Source organism: Poromitra crassiceps (assembly GCF_964638095.1).
Source record: "Poromitra crassiceps genome assembly, chromosome: 11".
Lineage (NCBI taxonomy): Eukaryota > Metazoa > Chordata > Actinopteri > Beryciformes > Melamphaidae > Poromitra > Poromitra crassiceps.
Window position 1 is genome coordinate 4,107,948 of NC_139643.1, and position 13,109 is coordinate 4,121,056.

The following is a 13,109-nucleotide window of genomic DNA, read 5'->3' on the forward strand; positions in this document are numbered from 1 at the left end:
AGGCAGTCTCCATGAACAGCCCAAGGAGGAAGCAGCTAGCTAGCTATGTGCGTAGCAACCGCCAAGAGTTGTAAGATAACTAACTGAATAAAGAACCCTGTACCAACAAGAAGCCTCATGATTCCATAAATACTGTACCAGGAATGCTACATTGGTGTCAGAAGTTAAGCGGTGAATATTGCCTCCGTATCGGCAAGATGGTGAAGAAGTTCCTGAGGAAAGAGCGGAGAAGAATCAAACGAGAGGCGGGAAGAGAAAGAGCCAGGGCAGACAGCCAGGCGTCCGAAGAGGAACAGGACCGGGCAGACATAGCCGCTCCTGCAGAGATCCAAGCGGAGCAGACAGTAGGAAGCCGGGCGCTGGTGGGGGTGAAGCCCGAGCCGGACAGCGCTGCCGCCGTAGCCACGGAAGCTATCCCACGGCCCAGCGAAGCTAGCCCGCGGGCCAGTGACGGGGCTATGGCGCGGATCGAGGCGGCGCGGGACGGCGCCCGCCGAGGCAAGAAGGAAGTGAATCCACCGAAATACAACGGTAAAAGCGAGTGGGAGCCATATTGCACAATGATTAACGTGGCAGCGGACATGAATGGCTGGTCGAGAGAGGAAAGAGCCAGCCATCTTGTGATGTCCCTCGAGGGTGAAGCTATAACGTGCGTGGCAGCGATGGCCGATACAAAAGACTTAGATGTGGTGATGGCGGCCCTGCGGAGGCGCTTCGGCCAATGCGAAGAGAAAGGCATCGGGGTTGCGGAACTGTGTAACAGGCGTAGACGACCGGGGGAGTCGCTGCGGGCACTGGCAACAGACATTGAGATCCTCAGCCGGCGCGTATACAGCCGGCTGCCGCCAGAGTCGCTGGATGAGTTGGCCAGAAACTACTTTATCCAGGCAATCGGGCCGCGAAGTCTAAGCGATCAGGTAATGCTGAAACGGCCAAAGACACTGGAGGTAGCGCTGGAGTTGGCGCTTGAAAGAGAGACAGTGGAGGGTTGGGCCAGGAGCAGCGGCACGAGCAGAGCCGCCCCCGTGATGAGAATGGCGGCGGAGAGCCCGCTGCAAGAAGAGCCAGCGTGGAAGATGGCGTTGGCGGAGCAAGGCAACATGGTGAGAGAACTGTCCGAGTCAGTGCAGCAGTTAAAAGAACAACTGCTCCGAAGCGCGACCCTGGAGCCCACCCCACGAGACAATACCTGGCCCAGGGGGCCCGGGGCCATGCGCTGCTGGACCTGTGGACGCCCCGGACATCGGGCCAGAGAGTGCGGCGGAGGAGCGTGGAACCAGGGAAACGGCACAGGGCCCGTCTAGAAGGGGCGAGACAGGTCCCCGATGTCATATTCCCCGTAGCCACGTCATCGCGGGTGGGAGCCCATCGACATCGACGGGGAGGTGGGGCTCCGCCTTCCCCCGAAGTAGACGACATCGCCGGAGCTGTCAGCATGCAGAACGGGCCGCACACGATGAACGGCTGCCATGTTCCAGTCTACCTGCAGGGGAGGTACTGTGTCGCCCTGGTGGACACGGGGTGTACGGCAACGCTGGTGAACTCCAACATGATGCCAGAGGGAGCGCTTCTGGAGCAGCCAGCGGCACAGCTGCTGAGGACAGTATCCGGTGAGTTGATGCCGATGAGGGGAAGGGGGTCCGTGATGATAACTGTGGGGGGACAGACAGTGAACTTTCCCGTATGGGTAGTAGAGATGGCGGGGCCCTGTATCTTGGGGGAGGACTACTTGACGCTAAACCAATGCACAGTAGACCTGGGAAAGAGGACACTTACGTTCGCAGGGGGGCCAGTAGTTCAGATGGGCCACCCTCCCACCGCTCCAGGGGAGCAACCAAACGTCAACAGCATCACTGTATACCGCGTCACGGTTGAGCATGGGCCCCACTCGGAGCCGCAAAAGAGATTGTGTTGGACGTGTGGGAAACCGGGGCACTTGGCGAGGTGGTGTCGCGGCGGTCCCGGGGAACAGACCAGGTACGCGGGACAACGACATGGACAGCAGGGAGCCTGCTGGGCATGCGGCGCGATGGGACACCTGGCCAGGGAGTGTCGGGGGGCTGTCGGGGACCGGAGGACAGCGGGAGAAGAGAGACGTGCAGGCGGCGGGCAGGACGCCGGCCCCCCATGGAGGAGACTCACATGTTTTCCCGTGCCACGAAAGGACTGTGGAACATGTTCACCGACCTGCGGCTGGATGAAGATGGGCTGTTGGAGAGAACAGGGCATGGGGTAAAAGGGAGGCAGGCGGTTGTGCCCAGATACTTGCGGGGGTTGGTTGTGCGGTGGGCGCACAGGGGCCGTACGGGGCATGACGAGCCTGAGAAGATGCTCCGCAATGTTAGTGCACTTTTCTACTGGGCCGGACGCGAGGAGGACGTGTGGAGATACTGCAGTGCGTGTGATGGCTGTGGGGCGCCGGGGGGGGAGCTGCACTGCAGAGGACTTTGAGCGGTATTAAAAAAAAAAAAAAAAAAAAAAAAAAGGGAGGATGGTGGTGGTTTTGGAAATGTTTGTAAAGAAAATAAAAATGGCAAAAATGGTGGTGGGAGGAAATGTGTTGGAAAAAAGTGTGTTAAGAAAAAGAAGAGTTGTGGGTGTGTTTTGGTACAGGGGGATGTGTGGGTTGTGGTGCCAGCGTGGGAGCTGGCCTTATTGTTGGGCGGGGAGTATGTAGCGATCCAGAGTTACATGTAATGTGGTGTGCAATAGAAGTGTCTCGATTGCAGCTAGGAACTGATGTGTGAGAGTGTTACTGGGGGGAACACTATGTTTGGGGGAGACTTCCGGTGAGAGAGAGCATGCGTGAAGGCAGTCTCCATGAACAGCCCAAGGAGGAAGCAGCTAGCTAGCTATGTGCGTAGCAACCGCCAAGAGTTGTAAGATAACTAACTGTGAATAAAGAACCCTGTACCAACAAGAAGCCTCATGATTCCATAAATACCAGGAACGCTACAATACCATTTTCCGTTCTTTAGTTATGAGCCGGAGAAGATAGGTTGTTTTCAGCCTAAACAGGCGTTTCAAATTAGAAGCTGAGTTATTCGGCCTTTTGTGAAATGAAGCATTTCAAGCACATTCACTGAGTCTGAAGCTAATATTTTCTGATGTAGTGACGTGGTGTAGTTGTGTGGTGCCCTGCATGCCCCACCCCCCTCTCCCCCCCTCAGCTGCAAACTCCTCCCCACACTAACACACAGCCTCACGCACCCAGCGTCTATTTTCGGAGTGCTCCGTTTTTGTGCGCCGGCTCCCAGCGCGACACGGAAAAGCCAAACCGGACTGCTGAGAATGGTTTGGCCCTTCGGCGTCGGGTGCTGCTTTTCTGGCGGCTAATCGTGTGGAGAAACTATACAGCAGAGACAGAGGGGCTGAGTTGTGGGCGCGAATTGACTGCTGTTCGCAGCCAACGTCAGATCCAGCCAGAGCAATCTATATGGCATGGCTGCAGCATGAGCGGTTTCTCTTTCATCACGGGGCTTTTTCCTGCTGTTTTCCTGACCTTTCTCTAACCTGGAGAGCACTGTCGCCACCTAATGAGTCCGTAAAATAGGTTATACACCTTCAATAGCTACAATATTTGTACAGGAGATGCCTGAGGCTTTGATCCATGTCCCACCGTCAAAAAATGCATTTGACGCCGATCGACGTCATTGGCACTGAATGTTACTATTTACTTTGACGCCGATCGACGTCATTGGCACTCAATGAGTTAATTTCAAATGAGATATTTTGAGAAATTTGAGAAAAGTGGCCAAAATGTTTCAGGTCGCCGTCGATTTGAGGAACTCCCACAATGAGTTTGATAGCGAGCGCCATGTGAGCAATCCATGTTGGCTTTCACATCCATGCATCTAACTCGCTCTCTCTCCTGCTCTCTTTCCTCTCTTTCTCCCCCTCTCTCTCTCCTTCCTCTCTTTCTCTCCCCCCCTCTCTCTCTTTCATCTCTCTCCCCTCTCTCTCTTTCCTCTCTATCTGTCTCTCTCCCCCTCTCTTCACTCTCTCTCTCTCCCCTCTCTCCCTCTCTCTTTCCTCTCTCTCTCCCCTCTCTCTCTTTACTCTCTGTCTCTCTCCCCCCCTCTCTTTCCTCTCTCTCCCATCTCTTTCCTCTCTCTCCCTCTCTCTTTCCTCTCTCTCCACCTCTCTCTCTTTCCTCTCTCTCTCTCACTCTGTCTCTCTCTCCCACTCTCTTTCCTCTCTATCTCCCATCTCTTTCCTCTCTCTCCCCCCTCTCTCTCTATCTGTCTCTCCCCCCCCTCTTTCCTCTCTCTCCCCCCTCCCTCTCTTTCCTCTCTCTCCTACTCTCTTTCCTCTCTCTCTCCCCATCTCTTTCCCCTCTCTCTCCCCCTCTCTCTCTGTCCTCTCTCTCTTTCCTCTCTCTCTCTTTCTCTCCCCATCTCTTTCCCCTCTCTCTCCCCCTCTCTCTCTCTTCCCTCTCTCTCTTTCCTCTCTCCCCTCCCTCTCTCTATCTGTCTCTCTCCCCCCTCTCTCTTTCCTCTCTCTCCCCTCTATCTCTCTCTATGTCTCTCTCCTCCCTCTCTTTCCTCTCTCTCCCGTCTCAGGATGACACACAGAGGCATCAGCAGCAGATACAAATTAATTCATGATTCTGTTTTTCATTTGTGTTTTGAAAAGAAAATAGAATTACCACTAAAAGAAGAAGAAGAAATCAAAACATGGACCATGAGGCTGTGATTAGGCCACTTTTGTAATGTACTAAAATAAACATAAATATAGCCGCAAGCGGCGATGACGGGGTCCAAGCAAGGTCAGTAAGGATGTAGTGGTCAGTAAAGGGTTATGGGGTCAGTCAGGGTGTTGTGGTCACATAAGTACTTGTGACTTGAAGTAGTACTTGGATAGAAAGCAGTTTTTGTGTACAATTTCCCTTTAAGTATCTGGACAGAAAGTGGTATTTGGGTAGAACATACTGTAAATACGACAAGTACTTCTCTGGCTCTGCAGATACATATAAGATGGTCTACAAAGTTAAACACAACAGTCTGGATAGCTCACTTGGTAAAACTCATGACTTATGCTAACTAAAGACCATTGTGGCTCAAAGTTCAAACCCCACGTGGGATGAACAACTTTCAACTTCAGACAGGTAAGTCAGTAACAGTAATTAAAACCCCACATGTTGCCTCCTTATTTTGCGGTGTTTCATGAACTTTTTCAATATCTTGGAAATGTTAGCTCGAGATGGCTGCGTTCAAGAACGTGTTTTGCAACAGGAGAGGTTAGTTCTTGTCTCATGATGGAGCTTTTGTGTTCTGAAATCAGAATTTTCAGTTGTCATTGTGTCTTTCCCACACACACATCAAACCATAGGGCGTAGTGGCGTCCACTAGAGAAGGTTGATGGGTTTTATCCCTGAAATTGCTTTTGGTGACTATAGCCAGCACCCTGCATGGCAGCTTGTTATGCAGTCCATTTACCATTAAGGACATTTTTGTATTACACACATAATGCACCACTTTCCATTAAAAGTCTGCCCTGAATGGAGGTGTTTGAACTAATTGGTGTGGGTTGTGCTGTTACAATGAGCACATGAGTGACAAGGATAATTCAGATTGAATTCTCTTTTTGGACCTTTCCCATCTGAAGACACAGTAATGTATTGGAATGTTTTTCCTCTCATATATCTGAAAGAAGGCTCCCAGCAAACACAATTACATCATGATGATGTTCTGATATCATCTTTCAGTGACGTCCAGGACTAGGTCAAATCACAGCCGATTTGGGGATCATTTAGACATCTACACAGGAATGTCAAGATGACGTCAAAATATGACGTTACCATGAATAGGCATATTCAGTTATTCTGCTATGTACACAGTGTGTATTCAGCAGCTTTATACATAATTATATCCAGATTAACCTTTATTCTACATTTTCAAAAAATAAAAAAGTTACCTGGCTGTGGTTTGAACCCAGGACCTCCAGCTTTGGTGTCTGCTACTTTACCCCTAGACCATCCTTCCACAGCAATGACAAGGCACGGATGTAACCTTATTATGGCATAAACTTGTTTTTATTAAAACGTGGGTGTCAAGTCTTTGTGGATCGGGCATTACTGTGTGACATCTAAACCAACTATGTATTATGCTACAGCAGATGCAGAACTCCAAAACACATTAACCCCACCCAAAATGCTACATTCCAACTTCCAGTAGTAGTAGTAGTAGTAGTAGTAATAATAGTAGCAGAAGTAGTAATAGTAGTAGTAGTAGTGTTGGTAGTAGTGGGAGTGGTAGCAGTAGTAGCAGCAGTAGTTGTAATTGACCGGTTAATGAGTTGTGGGCAATTTAGTGTTGGCGTGTGTTTCATTAAAAGATTCGAGATTTATCATTTCAAAACGGTTTCACGTATCCAAAATCCTTTAATAACTTTAGGTCGGGGTAGTCTATAGATGACCCAGAAAAAGTTTCGTGTGATTTGGCCAAACGGTCTAAGAGGAGCTCGCAAAAGTAGGTTTTTGATCAAATTCAAAATGGCGGAAAATCTAACAGACAGAAATGGGCGTGGCCTAGTAGGTTAGATGCACGATGCTCCAGGGAAACCGGTAGATGTGGAATTTTGATTCTACGGCTCGTGGTTCAGAAGTTATTGACCGACAAACGTGAAATTGGCTGTTATAGCGCCACCGTCTGGTGGATTGGTGTAATTTTTTTACTCTGAGTAGTGGGTGATGTCGTGAACCTGTGTGGAAAGTTTGGGTGATGGGGGGTGTATGGTTTCTGACATCCACACACTTTTAGGGCAGGAAAAGAACAAAAGCAAATACACAAAAGTTTAGACATTTATAATTTCAAAACGGTTTCACGTATCCAAAATCCTTTAATAACTTTGGGTCGGGGTAGTCCATAGATGACCCAGAATAATTCCTATGTGATTTGGCCAAACGGTCTAGGAGGAGTTCGCAAAAGTAGGTTTTTGATAAAATTCAAAATGGCGGAAAATCTAGGCACACGCAAATGGGCGGGGCCTAGATGGATAGATGCGTATTGATCCAAGGAATCCCTGAGAAGTGAAATTTTTAGTATAGGACACACGGTTCAGAAGATATGGACCATAACGCGAAATGGTCTGTTATAGCGCCACCATCTGGCCGATATGGGTCATTTTTTGTTTCTGAGTAGTGAGGCACATTTACAATCTATGTGCCCAGTCTGGCTATGCTGAGCCTTACAGTTTCTGCTGTACATACAGTTTTACCGGAGAAGAAGAAAAAAAAAAATAATCGGAACAGATACAATAGGGATCCACGCACTTCGTGCTTGGACCCCTAATAATAAGATGTGGTGATGCTGATGATAATAATAGCTCAGGGAAATGTCCGGCCCCCGGGCCCTTAGCTTTCTGACAATGTGGCCCTCTGAACGTTGAATAGCCCTGACCTATAGGCCATTCAGGGGATATGTACAGTATGGCTTTCCAACGGTTTCTGAGCTATTTCCACAACATAAGTGCTCACCAGCCAATTACCAAAAGATGCAATCAACCCCAAAATTACAAACAAATTATGAGACATAATTGAGCATGGAGACGGCCATCATCTAAGTTCCACCACAATGATCTCAGTCCTTATACAATCTAAACCAGTGGTATGCAACCTTGCCCTACTATTTATTTATTTGTTTGTTTGTTTATTTAAATATTTATTTTAAGTAGGACTTAAAAAGAGCCACAACTAACCATGAAGAGTCTAGAGCCTCAGGTTGAATATCACTGCTCTAAACTTTCAACATTTGGATATGACGCTTAACCAAAACACAATGTTTATTAAAGATTTATAGAAAAACCTGACACACAGTGCTGATAACCGACTGTTTTACTATATAAAAATAATTGTCCCCTCAGTCACTTCATTGTGGAGCTGTTTGTTGTAACTGAAGTAACAAATGGTCTGATCAAAGAGTTACCTGTGACAGTCAGATTAACTCCAGGTGAAGCAGTATGGCTCCCAGCTGGATGGGTTGTTGTGAAGCTGAACTTGTACACAGCGGAGTCGCTCTCTCTCAGGTCTGTGATTCTCAGGCTGCAGTTCTTCTCATCACCACCATACTCCACACGGCCGGCATACTCCGAGTCTGTTGTCACATCCACAGGTTCACCACCCTTCTCTTTAAACCACGTCTTCTTAACTGTGACAGTAGGGTCATCTAGGTAGGCTGGATATGTGTAGGAGCAGAGTATGTCCAGTGTTGATCCTTTGATGGCACAGATCTCAGTAGGAGTGTAAGTCACTACCACTGTAACACAGAACACATCACAAAGCACAATCACATCTGCAGTGTGGAGGTGCTGCAGTATGTGAAGCTATAGAGACCTGGACTACATTTCCCATAACCATTTTGCCACTCACATCATCTCAGCTCTATTGTGAAGTCAAACAGAGAGGATCTTAGTACCAAGAGGAAAAGGGCATTTTGTGGCTAAGCTTCAAACTCCTCAGAATGACAAGTGCTGATCAGCAGCTGTCATATGCTGCTCATTACAGATCTAAGATCACTTTCACATATAAGCTGATGGACTCGATGTGATTTGGGGGGTGAAGTTGCAACATTGTTGCATTTTTCAGTTCGTCCGGTTAGTTTTTACACTGCAATTTGTCAATGTCACCAAACTTTCTCAACAATGTCACATGGTTGAAACAGTGACTGTTTGGACAGAATATAGAGTGGGGAAATACCGCCGCCTTCTTGCCTGGCTGAGGGCTGACTGAACAACACAAGTGATTGCGAATACGCAAAACATAAACCATAGTGCAACACCACCTTTATGTTATTTTGGGATTTCTGGTTTTACTTTGGTGTTACTATCAAATATATATTTTACAAGAATGCGCCCAATATGAGCAGCATATGATATATATATACACATATGCCCGAAATCAACCTTGTGCCCCTTTGGGTCCGAGCCCTCGACACGCCATGAAAACAACATGATAAATAAATAAAATACAATAAAATAAAATAAAATACACCTGATTGACAGCAAAAAGTATCAAACAATAGTGGCATTTTTATTAAGTCCATAGCTTCAGAACTTGTTTGACAAAATAACACTTTCTTCTGTTTGACAGATATTGATGAATGTCAATGATCTTTCTGAACAGCTGACATGCCTACAGTGAAGCGTATTCCACTGTTCCACTCAGTGTCAATTGTTGTGGCTATATAGTAGGGGTGTGCCACCTTAGGCACCTCACGATTCGATTCGATTACGATTAAGGGTGCTACGATTCGATTAAAAAACGATTACGATTAATCACGATTACGATTTCGATGCATCTTTTCCCCATACAGGATTTCTTTGTCAGTATCTTTTTCCCCATACAGGATTTCTTTGTCAGTATCCATTAATTAAAGGAAACAAACAAATTTACCTCCATTATCTTTTATTTAGATCAATCAGACCAAACACAATACATCCAAAACATTTTACATTTCCCACAACAAAAAGCTGCTCTTTACAGGTGAGATTATTTGAAACAAAGTGCCTTTAGAAACTTCTTTTATTTTAACCAAAATTCTCTGCTGTTTTCACAGATTTCGGTACTAGCATGTTTGTTTAATACAAAACAAATAGCTTATTCATAAATAATAAATACAGACTTCCAAACAAAATCCTTTACAAATGACCAGTGAGCAGCATAGCATCATCCCACAACAAGCAAACATTTTCCTATCCACAACCAAAAGCAGCTTTAAAACTAAATAAGTGGCGGATGAATAAAATAACAGAATTAACAGATTCACCCCTTCACCTCCCCTCTCCTTCACTGCCTCCTTCCTTCAGCCCTTCACCTCCTCTTTCACTGCCTACTTCCTTTAGGTTGAGATTATTTTCGCCCTGTCAGAGCCGCGGGGAAGTTTTCTGAACCCGTCCTCAATTCTTCGCTGGTTAGCAGTAGCAACAACCAGCGTCTTCTCCGCCTCCCACCCGGGATGAAAACGCGTGAGGTGGTGCCTCATGTTCGTGGTGTTGCCACTGTACTTGATTCGTGTTTTACACGTCGTACACACGGAGTAGTTTCTGTCAAGCGTCGTTCTGCCTTCATGTTCATAAAACCCAAGTCGCCTCCACACGGTGGATTTTAACCCAGATGGGTGAATCTTACGCTCAGTCAGAGCAGCTAGCGCGTTAGCTGCTGCCGCCGCCATTTTCTCTGTCTAGTGTCTACAGTCGGTCTTATGAGTCCGTCCCTTAAAACTGTCCGGCCGGCTTTTTTCGTTCCGGGCGCTACGGCTCTGTTTCTGTGGTCAGGAAAAGTAATCGATAATCAAACATTTTGCATCGATTTGAATCGTTACGTGTCTTATCGCGATGCATCGAAGAAACGATTTTTCGGCACACCCCTACTATATAGTACCAGCAGCAAAATGTGTAAAATATAAATGTAATAATAATACAATACCTGACACAGACAGAAGGAAGAGAAGAAATCCACCCCCTGCTGCTGTAAAATTCATAGCTGGCACTCCCCTCGGTCTGTCCAGGCTGCATAACATAACATACATAACATGAGATCTCTCTGCACTGCAAAAACAGCCCTACTTAAAACAAGCAAAATATTCTTGAAACTAGTCAAATTTTCTTATATCAAGCAAAGATTCTGCCAATGGGGTAAGCAAATTTTGCTTGACTAGAATTCTTAAAACTAGCAAAAAAGTCTAGCCACTGAAGGATCATGCTGTGCCTTAAAACTAGACAAAAATGCATAGAGTTAAGCAAGTTCTGCTTAATACAAGCAAGGAAAACTATGTTATTTAAGAAAGATTTCCTTAAATTGGGTTTTTGGTTTCTTGATTAAGCTGACTTTGATCATTTCTATCTTAAATCTAAGATGCATAATTAGCCCAAGAAAGCTTACAATAAGACACAATTTCTTCAAACAGCATGATGAAAATAACTGAATTTGTCTAAAATTAAGGCACCAGAAGCATTGTTATTTTCAGCATTTTATTTATTTTATATTATTTTAACAGCTGGATAAGGAGACCCAATTCCCTTATGGACACAACAGCATAGTTTGACACTCAAGGTCCATCTTATAACCAGATACATTTTTAAATAAAATAATATATATCTTTTAATAAAATAACCTTTCAAAAAATATAAAACCTAGACCGGTAGAACATAGAAACTGTCTGTGTGTGTGTGGGGGGGGGGAGTTATCGAGATGCCGGACATAATAATATGCCATCAGGTAGACAAGCCCCTCTTTCGAAGGTCGCCACTGGTATGCTCCATGGCGGTCATGCAGTTTTCCTCACCGATGACCACAACTGGAGATGACAGAGGTCGTTGGCGCAGGAAACCGTTTGGGTCTTCTGAAGTCTAGATCACAAAAGTCAATGTAAAAGATTAGAAAACTACCAATTAGAAAAACCATCACAATTCTACATCAAATCTGAGAAAAAGATTTTGTATACATTTTTTGCTGACCAAATACTGAAACCACCACACCACAGCAAGTTTCAATAGAGCTACTCTTAAAACAAAAATCACAGTCTGAACACTTCTCCTTATGTGATTGTGAAAATGACAAACTACAAAACATAATGTAGGCATGCAGTATCAAATATACTGCACAAGTCTCAACGTAAGGACCCAGGAACTGGGCCTCGCTGATTAAAGCTGGAGTGCGTAACATAAACGAATGTCCGTTATATTCAGTTATTGCAAAACGACTTCCCACAATGCTGATTAAGCCTATCAGCACCACATAACTCTCTCTGTGCATTTCTCAGTATACCTTTCTCAGAGTTTTCAATCAGACAACCTGAGTGTTCTACCTGTCAGGCACGACTGTGTCAGATTGAAAACTCTGGTATATTGTGAAATACAGCATTGTGGGAACTCGTTTGGCAATGGCTTGAATGTAATGGGCATTTGTTTTATATAAACAAATATGTAAATGTACTCACTCCAGCTTTAGAAAGCCACAGAAACACAACCCCATAAGAGACTACTTTCCTGCCATTTCCTGTTTTATCAGGAAAGTAGCTCCGTCTATCTATTTGCTTTGAAAATTACAATGTCTCATAATGTTATTACCTAGGTTATCCTACAAGTATGGCTAAGAAGCACTTTTACATTTGCAAGTTTTTTTTTAATACTTTCTGTTGAGGCAGGCCCTAGTCCTATACTATGAGCCATTAGTAAAAACCGTGCCAAATTCACAACCGGACTTTGTTTTGTTTGTTGGATACGTCACGTTTGTAACGTTATGTTATGGAGGAGGAGGGAGAGCTGCCAGGACAGGCCGGGTAGCCAGCGTTGCTAACGCTACTAACGTTTGGATTAACGTGGATGATTTTGGATTACGCGATCGCTGCGCCAGTGGGACCGGGAGACCTGCTACAGACAGGCCGCAGCTAGGCTCATCTCGGCTGGCCTTGCTGGCGCTGCAGTCAACCGAACTGGAGGAGGACCAGGTGATCTGCCACGGACAGGCCGGGGTAGCTGCTTGGTGCTTGGCCTCTCGGCTAAGGTGGAGGGCGTCTGCATCCATTCATAGGGGGTGGATACAGACACGCAGGAGCTACAGTGCTAATGCTATTTAGGGACTGTTGGTTATTTATGAGAGGGGGGGGGTATGGTGCAGGGGCGACTTTGTTTTTCGTTTTTTTCCTTCACCCTCCCCAGATCTATAAATATTTTTCCATGTCCCTCCCTGAGTGACTGGAGATAAATGCATGACCCTCCCATAAATAACCACACTTTATCATATTCACACCAAAGGTAGTATTGAAGAAAATATGACCTTTTCCGATGATTTGGCTACGTTTGATAGCGCCCTATGACACCGGGGGAGAGAGGGGGCGGGGGGCATATAACGTTTAGTAGGCTACCCAGCCCAATAACTGCCTCATCTCCTAGCTATAAAGCCTACAGTAGCCTAGCCAGGGCCGGCGCGTGCCATTCTGCCGCTCTAGGCGAGAACAAATTATGCCGTCCCCAATTGGCAACACCATACCAGCATCAAAGTATGCATGACGCAATATGCAGGCATTTTGCACATCCATATAGCCTACCTACAAAAATAACGCGCCACAGGTCTGCACAGGTCTGCATAATAACTCCAATAACCACAGCAG